At 39.8% G+C, this 16,779-nt stretch overlaps 1 long non-coding RNA gene across 1 annotated transcript in view; it reads left to right on the top strand.

Annotated features, from left to right (window-relative positions):
• The window catches only part of D5Ertd615e (DNA segment, Chr 5, ERATO Doi 615, expressed), a 415,230-nt gene that overhangs the window by 265,298 nt on the left and 133,153 nt on the right, over window positions 1–16,779 (top strand). Inside the window, exon 5 of the long non-coding RNA NR_131933.1 lies at window positions 4,038–4,205. This is a non-coding gene — a long non-coding RNA (DNA segment, Chr 5, ERATO Doi 615, expressed). The remainder of the gene's footprint in view (window positions 1–4,037; window positions 4,206–16,779) is intronic.

Raw genomic sequence — 16,779 nt, 5'->3', positions numbered from 1 at the left:
CTGAGTCCAGTTAGTGCTGGTACATGTCCATAGCCATAGGACCATCAATGCATCATGGCAAAGCTATGAGCTGCCACTACCATGCTGCAAACCGACTTTCCCTCCTATTAGCTTTCAACTGGCAGTAGGTCCATGGGGAGGAGAAAGACCTGGTAAGCCCCTCCCTCTTAAAGTAGTTTGGATTTGCATTTCCTTAATGACTAAAGATACTGAACATTTTTCATTTACTTACAGATCTTTTGAAAGAAAGAAGAAATTTTTTTCAAAAAAAATCTATTCTGTTCATCTGCCCATTTTTAAAATCTGATTATCTGATGTCTTAGTGTTCAGTGTTTTCAGTTCTTTACGTGATGGAATCAATCCCCTGTTAGGTGAACATCAATAGCTGTTCTACTCTGCCCCCCATTTTTCTCTCTGACTGTTACTCTACTGATTTTAAGTGCTCATGTAATTTTATTGGGCCTGCTCAAACAACTCAGAACAACTTCCTGATTTCATGTCTACTGGGAACAGCCTTGATTCCAACTGCAAAGGCCCCACTGCCAGGGAGCCAAGCTGTCACAGACCTAATGGCAGGAGGGAAAGATCCTGGGGCGGAAAAAATCCATCAATGAGGGACACCTATCACTCCTATGCCTTGCTTGGTTAATAGTGTCTTGAACTATGCAGGTGATTCCTGCTAAGGCTTGATGTTCAGGGGAAATTACCCTGAATATGTAGGACCAAGTTGTACATTGTTCTCCCAGCCCTTTGAATTCTCTGAGGCAGTGGTTCAATATTCAACATCCCCTCCCCCCCAAATACAGCCAGCATCTAGGGCAGTCTCAGTGATAAGGACTGATTCTACGCTTCTATTCTTTTTTCAGCATCTTGTGCGAAGGAAGAAAAGCAGGGAGACCAAATTACTGCCAAGATCACAAAATCAGTCAATGACAGAGCAACAAAATTATTTTATGTTCATTCACTTATATGTCTAATAACACTTGCTAAGCCTCAGGCTGCCAAGTGTTTATACTTGGGAGACAAACATGAAATCAACTTTCCCACCATCTTGCAGAGCTTCCTTTCTGTCTAGGACCCAAATGCGATAGATGTTTGTATGTTTAATGCTGGGTGTGTGAAATTTCCCATGTATTTTTACATGGGAGACTGATCTGCTGTAGAATTATCTGTGTTTTCTCCATGACAGTTTTCAAGAGTGGTGAAATCAACCTCAAATAGAGACTATGTGTCCTCAGACAATTCACTTAATATTAACTCTTCCCTAGAAAAGGCATTGCAGGGGGCTTGAGAGATGGCTCAGTGGTTAAGAGCACTAACTGCTCTTCTAGAAGTCCTGAGTTCAAACCCCACATACATACATAAATGTTTTTTAAAAATGTAAAGGCATTGCGAGCAGGATTCAATTGATACATGCAGATCACTTGGAACAGGCTTATGAGTACACACTTAATAAATAAGAACTGCTATCAAGATTATTGCTTAATCTTTCTTATCCTGCTTTACTATTTATGAAATGGAGACAGAACAGTAATAATCAATTTATGAGGTAATGGAAGTCTTAAATGAAACTACACACATAAATACACACACACATACATACATACATACATACATACACACACACACACACACACATAATGTAGTTTTGTATCACTACATTCTTATTACAATCAAATACACATAAGAACTATGGAGTTTATACATAATTAACATAGTGTTTATATATCAATAATATGGTGGATCTGGGGGGCCTCTTGTAGAAAGATATCAAACATGGATTATGATTTAAGGACTCTTTAGGGAATCTGTAACTAAACAAAGGTTTTGTCCCTTCTTTTCTTCAGGACAGATTAAATTGCTAAGCCCTTGTCCCAGTTAGGGCTTCTATTGCTCCACCCTGAAACACCCTGACCAAAAAAAGCAAGTTGGGGAGGAAAGGATTCGTTGTTGATCATATAAGGAAGTCAGAACAGGAACTCAAGATAGAGAAGGAACCTGGACACAGAAGTGAATGCAGAGGCCATGGAGGGATACTGCTTATTAGCTTGCTCCCCATGGCTTGCTCAGCCTGCTTTCTTTTTCTTCTTTTTTAATTAGATATTTTCTTTATTTACATCTCAAATGTTATCCCCTTTCCTGGATTCCCCTCTGGAAGCCTCCTATCCCATCCTCCCCTTCCCCTGCTCTCCAACTCACCCACTCCTGCGTCCCTATCTCAGGATTCGCCTACACTGGGTCATCTCAGGACCAAGGGCCTCTCCTCCCATTGATGTCCAACAAGGCCATCCTCTGATACATATGCAGCTGGAGCCATGGGTCCCTCCATGTGTACTCTTTGGTTGGTTGTTTAGTTCCTGGGAGCTCTGGGGTACTGGTTGGTACATATTGTTGTTCTTCCTATCTGCAAGCTCCTTCAGCTTCTTTGGTCCTTTCTCTAGCTCCTTTGTTGGGGAACTTGTGCTCAGTCCAATGGGTGGCTGAGAGCATCCACCTCTGAATGTGTGACTCCTCTCAACAAGCACTTGTTGGCATCCACAATAGTGTCTGGGCTTGGGGACTGTATATGGGATGGATCCCCAGTTGGAGTAGTCTCTGGATGGTCTTTCTTTCAGTCTATGTTCCACACTTTGTCTCTGTATCTCCTCCCATGGGTATTTTGTTCCCCGTTCTAAGAAGGACCAAAGTATCCATACTTTGGTCTTCCTTCTTATTGAGCTTCATTTGGTCTGTGAATTGTATCTGGGGTATTCTGAGCTTCTGGGCTAATATCCACGTATCAGTGAGTGTATACTATGTATGTTCTTTTGTGATTGGGTTACCTCACTCAGGCTAGAACACAGGACCATCAGCCCAAGGGTAACCCCACCCAGCTGGGCTGGGACCTCCTCCATCAATCATTAAGAAAATGCCCTACAGCCAGATCTTAAGGAAACATTGTCTCAGTGGCAGGTCCTTAGTTCAGATAAACTCTAGCTTGTGCCAGGTTGACATACAGCTATCCAACACAGAATGCAGAGTTCTTCTATTACTGCAGAAAAGAAACTAGAAATGAGTTTTGATCAACCCCCATTAAGGTTTTTTAATTCATCAGAGCTAAACAATTCTTTGAAAATAAAATTGCCAATGTGCAATTGATTTGAAAATCTCTTTCAACACAGATATCTGGAAGCTGCTCTTACTGTCCACTCAGGTTCCTGCTGATGTAGCTGCTCTCCCTGGGAAGATCTTAAATGGTAAAAGAAGTTGGAAGCCATGTGAAACTAGAGAAGCACAGGAACAGATAAAAGTCAGTCAGACCAAGAAAGACTAGCTGCTGCCCAGGAAAGAAATAGGTGAGACTATTTCTGCAGCAGACTGGGAACCAAGCCCCAAGACAACAGAGATGATAATAGGAATACTGCTCTTGCCAACACCATCTACCTCTTCAATGCCCACCTAGAGCTCAGTAGGCCTATGGTAGGCTCTGAGACTTCTATGTTTAAAAAGCCATGGGCCATTTCCTTGCTATGGATAAGATCAAGAGCAGCAAGCACTAAGGTCCAGCTTGAACAGAACCAAACACACAAGCAGACCAGATCACGGTTTGTCAGGCGGAGATTAAGTAGGTATTCTTAAAGCAAGACCATGTTCTTAGCCAATTCAGAGAGGATTCCTTTGGCTTTTCTAGAAACAGAGGCTCTCTGTTAAGCCTCCTCAAACAGCAGGCATCTTGTCACTATATGCACTCAATGAGAGGGGCATGGTCCCAAAAGCAGCAAGTTCCTCAACTCATTTAAGAAGTGTCATTAGTACTGAGCCTTGCCTCTTTCTCTTTCTCTATTTGTGTCTTCTTATTTCTCCTTTCTTACAAACTGGTACATTCTATGCATTTTCCAGCAAGTTTCCAAAAGGAGCCAATACAGTGATCCTTCTGACTTCATTTGACCTTGTTTTTCAGGCCAGGTTTCCTGATGACTCAATCGCCAGCTTACAAATTGCTTCCCTACAAGGCAAATGGTTGCTGCTAATCTGATAAAGTGCTACTCTCTGTTTAGGGAAACTGCTCAGGTCGTTCTGGTGTGGCCCTGCTGCCTTCTGAGGGAGTGGTGAATTGGCAATTACTCTGATAAATGTGGCTGCTGGAGACCCATCTCTGTACATTCAACAAACATTAATCAAGAGTCTACAATGGGCCAGTCCCTACCAAAACCTGAGCCCTTGAGGTAGGTTCATTCCCATCTTCTTATTCCGATGAAGGACAGAACTGAGAAGAAAGGGGGTTTCATCAATGTGTAAATATCATAGAAACTTTTATCCTGGCCTTATGCTTGGTAGAAGGAAAAACCAACAATAATGTAGACAGCATCAGACCAAGGAGCTCTGAGAGGTGTAGCTACAGCAGATGACCTGAATGGATTCTCAAAGATAGTTTCATTACATTGATTTAGTGTGTGCATGCATGAGTGTGTGAGTGTGCCTCCTTCTAAGATACGGATTAAACTGTGATTATTTGGCTTAGCAGCAAATGCCTTTACATGCTAAGCCATCTTGCTTTCCCAACCTGTGTGGATTTTGTCAGAACCTAGGCTTGTTCTTGATGTAGACACTGGTGTCAAAATCTGTATACTCAGAGCCTCGCCCAACTGATGTGCCTGTCCCAACTAAAGACAGCCAAGATAATGTTCATACCTATTTGCTCCTTTTTAGAAATCAAAAGGACATGGATCTATTTCTATCTCTACTTTGTTTTCTTGAGTAAGACATTCAGTCCCTTGGGTTTCAGTTTGTCATCAAAAACATCCATGCTTTAAGAAAAACAAACAAATAAACAAAAACAAAACAAAAACAAAACAAAACAAAAAAAAACTTGCCTCCTATATTCACTTTAGGCATCATTGCTATATTTGCATTTTTCTTATTCTTGTTATAGGATTTAACTGTTTTGACTCTTAGACACAATGTCTTTTGTAACAGAATGTAAATCCTGGTGTGACAGAGGGGAGAAAGGACTTCCAGGGCATATTATCTAGGGAATCAAGGTGAAGTGGAGGAGCCTTGAGATCATGTGCTCCATGTGGTCTTCTTACATAGCTCTCCTGGAGACTTCCATGCACTATGGCATGAAAGAATTAAGAGTTATAATACCCAAGTTCAACCAGAGTTGACTCAGAAAATCCTTGGCTATTACAAATCAAAGGAGCAGCAGGATCTCCCAAGAAAATACCTCTAGAAGAGCTTGTCCATTTTGTTAGATTATAGAGACCTCTCCAACTCAAAGATAACACTGTGGAGAAAGGACTCTTCCCTTCTCCATCCATACAACGAGATGAATGGGTCTCCAATAATTAAAAAAACAAGATCCCTGATAGGCATATCCTTCTGTTTACAATACTAAAACCATTCAACAGTTACAGATACAACACAGAAGAAAATAGGGCTTGAAAATGGATTTTCCACAGTACCAACAAGTTTTCCAAGAATACTTTGCAGCAAGCAAGCACTGCATAAGTACAATGAGAACCCTTGGAGCTCTTTATTAATTCATGAGAGCAGAGACAAGAACATTGCTTCTCTGCTAATCTGGATATATATGATTGTGAACCATTTTAATTTTTTAAAAAAGTTAATGTACCACATGAGTGTCCTAAGTAAAGATAAGGGATCATGTAGATGATTTGCTGATGATCATGATCATGATGAAGATAATGCTCACAGCAACAGGGTAGAGACCTAGACATGTTTATCTTATGATCTTTGTACACATTTCTATAGTGTTTGGGGGCCCATTCTTGGATTTGTAGAGCTTCAACAGTATCAGTCTGCTTACAGTGACCAATCAAATGCCTGTACTGGGTTGTGATCACAATGAATAGAAAAATTCAGATGTCTCAGGCATATAAAAAAAAACAAAAAAAACAAAAAAAAACCTAGAGTAGAGAGTGTAGAGTTATCCACTACTGCCTTGGGTAGCATAAGGTTAACATGCAGCTCTAAAAATACCAAGACCAATAGAGCATGATCAAAATGGGCCAACTAAGCCAGCTAGAAATGAAAAATGGTTCCTAGTGAGTATGGAAGCTCTTAATGTGCTCACCCAAACTCCCCTATTCTGAAATCTTACTTTGGTAGCTAATTTATCACTTGCTCTATGCCTAAAATGTCATCTTTCTCAGATACTTAAGATACTTAGGATAATATTCAGTTTTCACGAAGAACAATCATTTCTGAGTTTAAGCCCCAAATTCTTCTCTCTGCACAGCCATGCTACTAATGTTGGCATTTCAGCTTTATTCATGAATTATTTAATACCCTGCATAATGAGTTGTTTTGGATAATTATAATGAAATTCATATAAAGAAAACAATTTAAATATCAATTCAATTCACATAGATTAACTTAGCTTAAATATAATTTCATTTTCTTGAATTCATATTGCTATTTGAGTTATTGTTTTTTTAATTAATTAAATTTGTTCTTAGAGAATTCTACACATATATACAATGCATACTGACCACACTCAATCCTCACCCCCTCCAATCTCTCTACCACACCTGTACCGACCTTCTCCCCACAAATCTCTCTCACACATTTATATCTATTTGTTTTGTTTTGTGACTCACTGTGTATAACAGGGGCCATCTCTTAGACCATGACTTTGGAGATATCAGTTGGATGTCACTGATGGGCTCAGCGGTGGGTATACAAGGGAAAACAGTTCTCACTCTCTCAGTATCTACCAGTAGCCAATAGCTGAACAGTAGGGGCTAGGATGCTAGAATAGCCTCCACAGCTAATTGTTAATAGCATCAATATTGTGTGGCCCCAGCACAGCCGTTGTGAGCTATGTTGTTTGCGATAATTTATCAAGTCTAAAGAATGACATTTTTAGAGAAAGAACCCAAGGAGCTAAAGGGATCTGCAACCCTATAGGTGGAACAACATTATGAACTAACCAGTACCCCGGAGCTCTTGACTCTAGCTGCATATGTATCAAAAGATGGCCTAGTCGGCCATCACTGGAAAGAGAGGCCCATTGGACACGCAAACTTTATATGCCCCAGTACAGGGGAACGCCAGGGCCAAAAAGGGGGAGTGGGTGGGTAGGGGAGTGGGGGTGGGTGGGTATGGGGGACTTTTGGTATAGCATTGGAAATGTAAATGAGCTAAATACCTAATAAAAAATGGAAAAAAAAAAGAATGACATTTTATAGTCCTGTACCTTACATTTCACTTCTTAAATACTTCATACTTACTTTTCCGCAATGTTCCCTGAACCTTAGAGGGAGGGCTATCAATGTCTTGTTTAGAGCAGAGCCCACACTTGTCAGTAACTCTCATCATCTAGTTTTTTTTTTTTTTTTTTTTTTTTAGTTTGCCAGTATTTTATTGAGAATGTTTAATTTTTTTAAAAAAATTATTAATTTATTTTTGATGCTCCAAATTTTCTTCCCCCACATCCACCCTCCAGATGATCCACATCCCATACCTTCTTCCCACCCCTTGTCTCCACGTGGATGTCCCCACCCCCCACCCCACCTGACCTCTAAACTCCCTGGGGCCTCCAGTCTCTTGAGGATTAGGTGCATCATCTCTGAATGAACACAGATCTGGAAGTCCTGTGCTGTATGTGTGTTGGGGTCCTATTATCAGCTGATGTATGCTGTCTGTTTGGTGGTCCAGTGTTTGAGAGATCTTGGGAGTCCATATTGATTGAGACTGCTGGTCTTCCTACAAGATTACTCTTCTCCTCAGCTTCTTTCAGCCTTCCATAATTCAACAACACAGGTCAGCTGCTTCTGTACATTGGCTGGGTGCAAATATCTGCATCTGATTCTTTCAGCTGCTTGTTGGGTCTTTCAGAGGGCAGTCATGATGGGTCCCTTTTTGTGAGTGTTCCATAGCCTCAGTAATAGTGTCAGGCTTTGGGGCCTCCCCTTGAGCTGGATCCCACTTTGGGCCTCCCACTGGACCTTCTTTTCCTCAGGCTCCTCTCCATGTCCATCCCTGTAATTCTTTCAGACAGGAACAATTATGGGTCAGACCTGTGACTGTGGGATGCACCCCCTCACTTGATGTCCTGTCTTCCGGCTGGAGGTGGCTCTATAAGTTCCCTCTCCCTACTGTCAGGCATTTCATCTAAGGTTCCTCCTTTTGAATCCTGAGAGTCTCTCACCTCCCAAGTCTCTGGTGAATTCTGGAGGGTCCCCCCAACCTCCTATTTCCTGAGGTTGCCTGTTTCCATTCTTTCTGCAGGCCCTCAGGATTTCAGTCCTTTTCCCTCACTCAATACCAGATCTGGTAACCCTCTCCCTACCACTCCCCTCTTCTGTCCACTTTCCCTCCCACATTCCTCCCTCCCTTCACACTTGTGATTGCTTTCTTCTCTCTTCCAAGTGGGACTGAGGCATCTTCAATTGGGCACTTCAACTTGTTAACCTTTTTGAGTTCTGTGGACTGTATCTTGGATATTCTGTACTTTTTTTTATAAGTCCTTTTGGGTCTGACTTAACTCACTTAGGATGATATTTTCTAGTTCCATCCATTTGCCTGCAAAATTCAGGATGTCCTCATTCTTAATAGCTGAGTAGTATTCCATTGTGTAAATGAACCACATTTTCTGTATCCATTCTTCTGTTTTGGGACATCTAGTTTGTTCCAGCTTCTGGCTATCACAAATAAGGCCGCTATGAACATACTGGGACACGTCCCCCCGTGGCATGGAGGGGCATCTTTTTGAGTATTATTCCCAAGAGTGGTATAGCTAGGTCTTCAGGTAGATCTATTTCCAATTTTCTGTGGAACCTCCAGATTGATTTCCCGAGTGATTGTACCGGTTTGCAATCCCACCAGCAATGGAGGAGTGTTCCTCTTCCTCCACATCCTCTCCAACATGTGTTGTCACCTGAAGTTTTGATCTTAGCCATTCTGATTGGTATAAGGTGGAATCCAGGGTCAATTTATTTGCATTTCTCTGATCACTAAGGAATTTGAACATTTCTTTAAGAGCTTCTCAGACATTCCAGATTCCTCAGTTGTGAATTCTCGGTTTAGCTCTAAACTCTATTCTTGTGTTCTTTATATATTTTGGATATTAGCCCTCCATCAGATGCGGGTTTAGTGAAGACTTTTTCCTAATCTGTAGGTTTCTGATTTGTCTTATTGACTATGTCCTTTGCCTTACAGAAGCTTTCCAGTTTCATGAGGTCCCATTTATCAATTCTTGATCTTAGAGCATGAGCCATTCGAGTTCTGTTTACGAAATTTCCCCTATGCCAATGAGTTCAAGGCTCTTTCCCACTTTCTCTCCTATTAGACTCAGTGTATCTAGTTTTATGTTGAGGTCCTTGATCCACTTTTGAGCTTTGTACAAGGTGACAAATATGGGTCTATTTTCATTCTTCTACATACAGACAGCCAGTTAGACCAGCACCATTTATTGGAGATGCTTTCTTTTTTCCATTGTGTATTTTTGGCATCTTTGTCAAAAATCAAGTGACCCTTAGTGTGTAGTTTTATTTCTGAATCTTCAATTATATTCCATTGATCACAATGTCTGTCTCTGTATGAATACCATGCAGTTTTTATCACTATTGCTCTGTAGTAAAGCTTGAGGTCAGGAATGGTGATTCCCCCAGCTGTTCTTTTATTGTCAAGAATTGTTTCACTATTCTGGATTTTTTTGTCTTTCCAGATGAATTTGAGTATTGTACTTTCCATGTCATTGAATAATTGTGTTGGGATTTTGATGGGGATTGAATTGAATCTATAGATTGCCTTTGGTAGGAAGGCCATTTTTACTATGTTTATTCTGTCAATCCACGAGCATGAGAGATCTCTCCATTTTCTGAGATCTTCTTCCATTTCTTTCTCGAGAGACTTGAAGTTATTGTCATACAGGTCTTTCACTTGTTTGGTTAGAGTTACCCCAAGATATTTTATATTATTTGTGGCTGTTGTTAAGGGAGCTGTTTCCTTAATTTCTTTCAAAGCCTGTTTATCCTTTGCATAAAGAAAGGCTACTGATTTGTTTGAGTTAATTTTATATCTGGCTACTTTGCTGAAGTTGTTTATCAGCTGAAGTTCTCTGGTAGAGTTTTGAGGGTCACTTATCTATACTCTCATATCATCTGATATCATCTGCAAATAGTTATACCTTTATTTCTTCTTTACAAATTTGTATACCCTTGATCTCTTTTGATTGTTTTATGTTTCTAGCTAACACTTCGAGTACTATATTGAATAGATATGGGAAGAGTGGGCATTCTTGTCTTGTCCCCTATTTCAGTGGGATTGATTCAAGTATGTCTCCATTTAATTTGATATTGACTGTTGGTTTACAGTAAATTGCTTTAATTATGTTTATGTATGGGCCTTGAGTTCCTGATCTCTCTGACTTTTAACACAAAGGGGTGTTGTATTTTGTCAAATGCTTTTTCAGCATTTAAGGAGATGATCAAGTGATTTTTTTTCTTTAAGTTTGTTTATAAGTGGATTATGTTAATGGATTTTTGTGTATTAATACAACCTTGCATGTCTGGGATGAAGCCTACTTGATCATGGTGAATGATCATCTTGATGTGTTCTTGGATTCAGCTTGCAAGAATTTTATTGAGTATTTTTGCATCGATACTCATAAGCGAGATTCGTCTGAAGTTCTTGTTTTTGGTTGGGTCCTTGTGTGGTTTAAGTATCAGAGTAAATGTGGCTTCATAGAATGAGTTAGTGTTTCTGCACTAAATCCATCTGGTTCTGGGCCTTTTTTGGTTGGGAAGTTTTTAATGACTTCTTCTATGTCCTTGTGTGATATGGGCCTCTTTAGATAGTTTACATGACCCTGATTTAACTTTGGTATGTGGCATCTGTCTAGAAAACCATCCACTTCATCTAGATTTTCAAGTTTTGGAGATCTGATTTTTTTTTTTAATTTCCTCCATTTCTGTTGTTATGTCTCCCTTTGCATTTCTGATTTTATTAATTTGCATATTGACTCTTGGCCCTTTAGTTAGTTTGGCTAGGGGTTTATCTATCTTGTTGATTCTCTCAAAGAACCAGCTTTTGGTTTTGCTGGATTCTTTGTATGTGTATCTTTGTTTCTATTTGGTTGATTTCGACCCAGAGTTTGACTATTTCCTGCCTTTTACTCCTCTGAGGTGAGTTTGCTTCTTTTTGTTCTAGGGCTCTCAGGTGTGCTGTTAAGTTGTTAGTGTAAGTTCTCTCCACTTTCTTTTTTTTTCTTTATTTTTTTTAATAATAATACATTATTTGCTTATTTTTATTAGATATTTTCTTTATATACATTTCAAATGTTATCCCAAAAGTTCCCTATACCTTCCCTCCACCCTGCTCCCCTATCCACCCACTCCCACTTCCTGGCCCTGGCATTCCCCTGTACTGGGGCATATAAAGTTTGCAATACCAAGGAGCCTCTCTTCCCAGTGATAGCCGACTAGGCCATCTTCTGCTACATATGCAGTTAGAGGTACGAGCTCTGGGGGTACTGGTTAGATCATATTGTTGTTCTACCTATAGGGTTGCAGACCCCTTCAGCTCCTTGGGTGCTTTCTCTAGCTTCTCCATTGTGGGCCCTATGTTTCATCTTATAGATGACTGTGAGCATCCACTTCTGTATTTGCCAGGCACTGGCATAGCCTCATACAAGACAGCTATAAAAAGGTCTCTTCAGCAAAATCTTTCTGGCATATGCAATAGTGTCTGGGTTTGGTGGCTGATTATGGGATGAATTCCTGGGTGGGGTAGTCTCTGGATGTTCCATCCTTTCATCTCAGCTCTAAACTTTGTCTCTGTAACTCCTTTCATGGGCATTTTGTTCCCTATTCTAAGGAGGAATGAAGTATCCACCCATTGGTTTTCCCTCTTCTTGTTTTTCTTGTGTTTTGCAGATTGTATCTTGGGTGTTCTATGTTTCTGGGCTAATATCAACTTATCAGTGAGTGCATATCTAATGACTTCTTTTGTGATTGGGTTACCTCACTAAGGATGATATCCTCCAGGTACATCCGTTTGTCCAAAAATTTCATAAATTCATTGTTTTTAATAGCTGAGTAGTACTCCATTGTGTAAATGTACCACCTTTTCTGTATTCTTTCCTCTGTTGAGGGACATCTGGGTTCTTTCCCGCTTCTGGCTATTATAAATAAGGCTGCTATGACCATAGTGGAGCATGTGTTCTTATTACCAGTTGGAACATCTTCTGGGTATATGCCCAGGAGAGGTATTGCTGGATCTTCAAGTAGTATTATGTCCCATTTTCTGAGGAACCTCCAGACTGACTTCCAGAGTGGTTGTACAAGCTTGCAATCCCACCAGCAGTGGAGGAGTGTTCCTCTTTCTCCACATCCTCGACAGCATCTGCTGTTACCTGAATTTTTGATCCTAGCCATTCTGACTGGTGTGAGGTGGAATCTCAGGGTTGTTTTGATTTGCATTTCCCTGATGATTAAGGATGTTGAACATTTTTTCAGGTGCTTCTCAGTCATTCGGTATTCCTCAATTGAGAATTCTCTGTTTAGCTCTGCACCCCATTTTTCAATGGGGTTATTTGAATTTCTGGAGTCCAGCTTCTTGAGCTCTTTGTATATTTGGATATTAGTCCCCTATCAGATTTAGGATTGGTAAAAGTCCTTTCCCAATCTGTTGGTGGCCTTTTTTGTCTTATTGACAGTGTCTTTTGCCTTACAGAAGCTTTGCAATTTTATGAGGTCCCATTTGTCAATTCTTGATCTTACAGTGCAAGCCATTGCTGTTCTGTTTAGGAATTTTGCCCCTGTGCCTATATCTGTGAGGCCATGCCAATGCCTGGTAAATACAGAAGTGGATGGTCACAGTCATCTATTGTAGGGAACACAGGGCCCCCAATGGAGGACCAAGAGAAAGCACCCAAGGAGCTGAAGGGGTCTGCAATCCAATAGGTGGAACAACAATGTGAACTAACCAGTACCCCCAGAGCTCCTGTCTGTAGCTGCATATCTAGCAGAAGATGGCCTAGTCGGCCATCATTGGGAAGAGAGGCCTCTTGTTCTTACAAACTTTATATGCCCCAGTACAGGGGAACTCCAGGGCCAAGAAGTGGGAGTGGGTGGGTAGGGGAACAGGGCGGGGGGAGGGTACAGGGAACTTTTGGGATAGCATTTGAAATGTAAATAAAGAAAATACCTAATTTAAAAAAAAAGAAAAAGAAAGGAGCCACCTTAATTCCAGATCATATTTTTTTTCTCAGTAAGTTTTGAGGCTATATTATGATTATGTCTCACTAGTCATGGTGGTTGTATCTTTGATGTAAAGGAAAACGTTGCTATTATATAGTGATGCCTTTTAATTCTAAGAATGCTTTTGATCTTTATCTTTTCTCTGATATAAAGTCAGATTTCTTTCATTTACTTTTTTCCTGTTATATAGGTTCCTCCCTCCCTATCATTCTGTATTCTTTTATCTAATATATAATATTTTCCTAGAGCTCTACAAATTCTTATGTATCCCTTTCAATTGGTGAGCATGCATATTTATGTCTTATGTTATCGATTGATTTCATTTTTATGTTTTACTTGCTCAGTATTTTATTTTGTTCTGTTATTTAGTATAATTTTCCATAATTTATCTTAGTTTGAAATTGTCTTTTGTCCTAGTTTAGTGACTGAATCTCACTATGTAGCCCAGGCTAGCCCAAAGCTTATGATCCTCCTGCTGTAGCCTCCCAACTGCTAGGATTACAGGTATGCACTACCACTCCAGGGTGAGTTCCTTTATACTTGCCTGTTTTGCCTACAATTTGAACAAGCCTTTCTAGATTAAGACTTCAAATTAGCATTTCTACACTTACCCAAAATATTATAAGGCTACTAGAAACATCTTCTGAAAACATCTTCTGAAACTCTGTTCTGGTCTTTATTTCTATCTCATGTTTTACTTTTGATAATGTGTCTGAAATATTTCCATATATTTAATGATTTATACAAGTTATAAAACAGAATAATATATGGAACATTGTATGCCCACTTCCAAATGCATGGTTTAAGCTTTACTTACATATTCTACCCTCTTCCTTTCTCAGAGGGAAACACTTCTCTGAATTTTGCCTTATTTAATCACAATAAGCACAGAAACATTTTAAAAGATTTATTTCTATTTTTATTCTTGTATGTGTGTGTGTTCATGCCACATGTGATCAGGTTCCCAAAGAGAATCAGAAACTTTGGAGCTGGAGTTAGAGGTAGTTGTGAGACATCTGATATGGGCGCTAGGAACTGAACTAATTTCCTCTGGAAAAGAAGCTAGTGTTCTTAACCACTGAGCTATAACATTTATTTTTAATTAAGCTTGCTTAGAAACTTTTGTTAGGGTGTTAAAATGTTATAATCTCTCTTGGGATTTGCCTTGGTTTTTAAGCTTGACATTTTATTTCCAAGAATACATATTGTTCTATGCCACTGCATTTCTTCCTTGCTCACCACTATTTCATACAAATTTGAATGAGAAAACCATGACTGTATCTACCGTCCTCTTGAGGGACATTCCACCTTCCCATCTCTAACCCTTATCCATTATCTTGCTGATGGGTATTCCACTGCCCCATCCCTGCCTTTTCAGTTAGGAACAAAACTGCTACAAGCATTTCTGCCATCAGGGGAGCACACAGTGAGGAGTGAGAAATTGGGTGGTTGTTGAAAACTGTTTGGCATTGTGTTCCTCCTTCCCGGTTTAGATCTACCACTTGCTTACTATTCCATCTTGAGTTTTAGACTTCCCATATGGATGCCTTTCTCTTTCCTTGAATCATCTTCGGAGAGTTATTTTAATGACGATCGTCACACTTTCCCATCTCTGCTACAAAAATGTTGGCAGCCATCACCTTCCCCTGATTAAAATGTGAAAAATTCCACTTTGAGGGAAATTGGTAACTTTAAAGAAAGAACTCATAGATGATGATATTTGAGGTTATCTCTTTCAAAGGATTGGGTCTTTGCTGTTTGCCTTAACATGAGTTCTTCAAGACCCACAGTAAAGAACACTCAACATTTACTGTCTTAACCAAGAACATGTTCAGACATTCATTAGAAAGAGAGAAGTAAACCAAATATCAGAGAGGCATGTGATTCTGGAATATATGTGGAGGAGACTAAGAACATTTGCTTGGAACATGAGAAAAAAAAGCTAGGTTGTTAACACACAGCAAGACAGTAGAACAATTGCTGGGCAGAAGCAGGAGAATTGAGCCCTGGTATTATTTGTCCTATCCATTGGCCTTCCTTTTGGTCTCATCTTTGGCATCTGCCCTTAGTAGGAAGGATTGGCTTTGGGCTTGCCCATGTGACTTGCCTGGACAAGAGCATATGGGTCAAAGTGACAACTGCCACTTATAAGACAAGGTTTAAGAGGTTTTATATATCTGATTTGCCTCTTCAGCCTCTTTCACCATGTAGAGATGATATTCCCAAAAGCTGGATAGTCCTAGGAAAAGAATGAGTACAGACAAACCAGAGGAGATATCACAGTATTTTTAATTCCTGATGGTCAAGAGAGGAAGTGTGTGATGATTTAGTTGTAGTGTTTCTCAGTTTTAACATCAAATGTTTTTTAATCAAAATTGATATACAATAGAATTGGACCCAAAATTTGTGTGTGTGTGTGTTTGTGTGTGTGCATATAGGTTTATGTGCGTGTGTGTTTGTGTGTGTGTGTGTTTGTATGTGTGTGGTTTGCTTATAAGGGTCAAGTGCTTCTATTTAAAAGTAAAACATGTAGAAGAAGCTAAGGTTGCCTAGAAACGTACAATCTTTTCTTCTATAGTAAGAGAATTGTAGTTGATACTAAAGTTTCCAAGAACAATGGTCAATATTCCCACATTCCTTATAGCTAGGTGGTACCATGAATGACACCAAGTTCTAGGCAACAAGATAGAAATTGAATTGATATACGCATAATCTGAAATATATGCATGTGTATACACACACACACACACACACACACACACACACACACACACACTTTCTGGGCCACATCCTGACAAAGAAGCTACGAACTCTTCCTGTTCCATTCTCCCCATGTTCCATTCTCACATGGGATGAAATGAGCTTGGAGTGGCAACTGATCTTCCCCCAGGTGACTAAAGGCATCTAAACCAATGGATGCCTGGCCATTCATGAAAGAAAGCTAAAGTTCTGCTTAAAGGTCATGCCATTTTAGTCTCTGTCGTAGTATCTAAACCCATGTCCCAACCCAGAAGCTGAAAGTAATGCTTACAGTTGAACAAATCAACAAGGAATGGTTACTGATGTTATTGAGAAGTATTGAAGAATAGTTAAAAGGCTTGAAAAATTTTGCCAGTGGGAATGGAGGAAGGGACCACTATTTTTCCCGTTAAATTGAGCACAGACATTGTTTCTGTTAAAATTACATTAAAATAAGCCACAGGCATGCTCACACAAATTTATAATTTGTGGTTAGCATTGCCTAGAATGAAATGTTGCTGCACTGGAGGTTGTGATTTAAGGCACAAGAAGAAGCACTGAGATTATCAAAGGTTTTATTTCAAACTGTACAACTGCTGACAAAAGTTTGATCAACGACATCATTCTCATATTTGTAATCCCAAAGCATAAATATGTTATCAGACAAGAGGAAGGCTGAAAAACAACCAAACTATTACATGACAGTCAAGACGTTTGGAAAAAATAAAAAGGTTTTGATGCAATCATGGGTCACCAGTTGTACCATTTCAGAAGTAAATGAATCACTGACTGCCAGGGACTCTGCAAGGCTGCAAACTTTCCCTATCTGAAG

Source organism: Mus musculus, chromosome 5 (assembly GCF_000001635.26).
Source record: "Mus musculus strain C57BL/6J chromosome 5, GRCm38.p6 C57BL/6J".
Taxonomy (NCBI): domain Eukaryota; kingdom Metazoa; phylum Chordata; class Mammalia; order Rodentia; family Muridae; genus Mus; species Mus musculus.
The sequence above is the reverse complement of the archived record's forward strand: the minus strand, read 5'-3'. Positions and strand labels throughout refer to the sequence as shown.